Below are 3921 nucleotides of genomic sequence, written 5' to 3'. Positions count from 1 at the left end.
CATGGGTGAATTTATTTTCCTAAGAGACCGATTTTATGAACATACCCGTTGAAATTTCTCAAATGTGACTTTTTTGGGCCCCAAATTAATTAAATTTTTAACCCAATACTTTGAGATAAAAGTCTAAGCAATGGAATAATTTGGAATTCTATATCTTGAAAATTGATGAATTTTTAATTACAACTTCAAGATTTAAATCTAAATAAAAAAATTTATAAATAAAAATTGCAAAAGTTGTATGTTTTCAAATTGAAAATTTATTAATTTTCATGATATGCGTGTCAAAATTTCATGAATTAGGAAGATTTATAATTGAGAGTTCTTGACTCTTAATCTTCAAAATCATGACAATTTACATGAATTTTTATTTTGTTATTTAATGAATTTTAATTAAAAATTTGTTACATTTAAAGTAATTAATTTAAATTATTAATTAATTTTATTGTTATTTATTTTTTTTTTAATTTTATTTATACATCTTTCAAAATTCAAGAGTTTCTGATTGTAAATATTCTAAATTAAAGAGTTTTAAATTGCAGATCGTTAAAATTCAAGAATTTTCCATTGCAAGTCTTCAAAATTGAACTATTCAAAAAAAATTTCATATTATACCTTTAAAATATAAATCTTGAAAATTAAATAATTTGAAAAACCAAATCTTTAATATTTCAAATCACGGCAGTACTCAGAGTACAGATATTTTTTACATTCTCGTCAAAAAAGGTATTACATTTGTGTAAAATTTTACGTCTGGACACGAAAAACAGGTTTTTACGAGTTTGTGTGAAAATTCAAAAAGTTAAAGAATTTTCAAAATTTCTGAGACAATTTTTTTCAAGATATAAAAATACCATGTACGTGTATTCGTAACAATTGGAAATTCAAACAATTTACTTTATCGACATCTTTTGATAAAAAGAATATTACCAGAATTATAGAATTTTCAACAAATTAAAAAAAAAATACCAAAATGAAAATTGTAAACTAACCAACGCGAGACTTGAAAATAACTGGAGAGAAGAAAAACATTGCTTTTTGAAAGCCCTACAAGATTATCATAACAACTTTTCAAATTGTTTTGAATGATCGAAAATTCAAATTTTGAAAGCACCAAAAATAATGAAAGACACAAATTTAATTTAGTGATCAAACAGTGCAAGATGCGAAAAAAAGACAACATTAAAAATATAAGATATAAGTGTATGGATAAACGACATTAGCAACGAAAAGAATAAATAGATAAAAGTTGTTTACCGAAAAAAGAGCTAATAAATGTGTTATTAATCTAAAATGCTATTAACAATTTTCTGTGTTATTAATGTTACTACTGTCGTAACATTTCGGAAATCTGAACATTTTCGTCGAGACATTCGATAAGCACACATAAGAAGAATACATACATAAAGAATACATAATAAAGAGTAAATGAAAACAAATTCACGAATCGGATAAAGTTTCGATGAAAGCAGACATAGTCAAGGATGTTCAGAAATCATGAATTAAAATTCACCTATAAAGCACCAAGGTTCAAAATATCATTCTTTGACTATCGCAAATTTTTCTACAATTATAAAATGTCATATAAATAAAAAGTTAAACTTCACGTACCAAAAAAATAAGGAAGGAAAGAAGATTAACAAGGCACCCTCGCAATCCCTTTAATGCATGCTTGTTTACTTTATTTTGCCCTTGGTTATTTCTGAATTTTGTGATTCATAAAAATATATTTGTCAATATTTTGGTGTTAATTCAACAAAGATTGTCCAAATGACAAAATTTAATTTAGATTGTGTCAAAATATAAATTCAATAACAAAATTATTATGAATTGACAAAATTTTTTATTTCAAACTGGATAAGCACGAAATTACAATTTCTCTTTAACTTTCAAAGCTAAACTTCAAATGCAACTGTATTTTCTGGTAAATTTTAGCTTTTCAATTTTCGCAAATTTTATCCTTGCGAAGCTAAATACAAAAAATTAAATACATTTCCGGTTCAAAGCAAGGTCCAGTAGTACAGCTTTAACTATTTGAAAATTATCTTCTTTGGGCAAAAATTATAAACCCTTATTGAAAATAATATTGTTTGGTTATTTTTGATGTGGAACATTTACGGTTAAGCCGTCTTGTATGTAAACAGATTTATAAGATTACCGGAGAAATGAGTGCGAGATCGAATATCGCGCTGGAAAAACAAAACACTCGCATCCTTTTAATTCACACGTGTCAGATTATGCAGTAGCCATTTAAAGGTTTTATGCAAATCTTTGATTGGATATTTGAGCAATTGTTTTGTTGAAAAAAAGTGCTAAGTGATTAAAAATGCCATCACGCAATTGCTGTGCATACATGGGATGTGCAAACAAAAGAGGTGATGATGTGATTCTCTTCTGCTTCCCGCAGAAAAGCGACCCGAGATATGAGGATTGGTGTGACAATACCGGTAAGAACTGATACTAGGCAGTCTGATAAGTACCTGAAAATTCTAAGAGATGGCATTAGTATTCACTAATGTGAACCATTTTCGTCGAGCTTGATCCTTCAAATGACGCCTGTCGAAACTTCAGCCATTTATGTTTACGCATTTACAAGTTACAGCACTGAGAAGCGACTAACCTCCGAGTTTTTTTCAATATGGAAAAATCTGAGTTTCGAGTTTTGATCAAACACTACTATCTTCGCAAGAAAACGATGTCCGAAACCAAGGCCAAGCTGGATAAGTATTAGCCGGACTCTGCACCATCGATTGGAACCATTCATAAGTGGTTTACCGAGTTTCGTTGTGGCCGTACGAGCACAGTTGATGCTGAACGGTCTGGGCGCCCAAAAAAGGTCACTACACCAGAAAATGTCGAAAAAATCCATGATATGATGTTGACTGATCCCAAAGTGAAATTGAGAGAGGTAGCTAACCCTGGCGGACCGAAGGAACCGAGTGGAGCCTCTACAAAGTACCCGTAAAGACCCCCATGGGTCCCCATTCGGTTCCTTTTTAAAAAACTCGAAAAAACAGCAAAATCAACTTTTAAATCGTTAAAATTCGGATTCTACGTTAAAATTCCCTATAGAAGCTCACTGAATAATAGCAATAGTTTATTTTACAACGGTGAAAAGTTTAAAAAAATATAAGACGTATAACGCCTGTTGACGGCTACTTACAGGCGATGCGTTTGCAGTGTAGCAGTCAACAGGCGTTACACGTCATATTTTTTTAAACTTTTTACCGTTGTAAAAAAAAACTATTGCGATTATTCCGTGGCCTTCTATAGGGAATTATAACGTAGAATCCGAATTTCAACAATTTAAAAGTTGATTTTGTTGATTTTTCGAGTTTTTAAAAAGGAACCGAATGGGGACCCAATGGGGTCTTTACAGGTACTTTGTAGAGGCTCCATTCGGTTCCTTCGGTCCGCCAGGGAATACTGTAGACATATTATTGGAACGTGTGGGCAATATCGTGCATTCAGTTTTGGGCATGAAGAAGCTCTGCGCGCGATGGGTGCCGCGTTCGCTCATAGTGGACCAAAAACGAATTCGTGTGACAACTTCCCAGCAGAACTTGGCATTATTTTCGCGTAAGCCGACCGAGTTTTTGCGCCGATTCATAACCATAGATGAAACCTGGATCCACTACTACACTCCTGAGTCAACGCAACAGGCAAAACAGTGGATTCCACCGGGCCAAAGTGCTCCGAAGCGTCAAAAACGCAACAATGGGTCGGAAAGGTTATGGCCTCCGTATTTTGGGATGCACAGTGCATAATATTCGTGGACTATCTTGAAAAAGGTAAAACCATAACCGGAGCATACTTTTCATTGTTATTGGACCGATTGAAAATCGAAATCGCCGAAAAACGACCGCATTTGAAGAAGAAAAAACCGCTTTATCATCACGACAATGCGCCTGTTCATTCATGCTT

This window comes from Belonocnema kinseyi, chromosome 3 (genome assembly GCF_010883055.1).
Source record: "Belonocnema kinseyi isolate 2016_QV_RU_SX_M_011 chromosome 3, B_treatae_v1, whole genome shotgun sequence".
Lineage (NCBI taxonomy): Eukaryota > Metazoa > Arthropoda > Insecta > Hymenoptera > Cynipidae > Belonocnema > Belonocnema kinseyi.
This window is presented reverse-complemented; position numbering follows the sequence as displayed.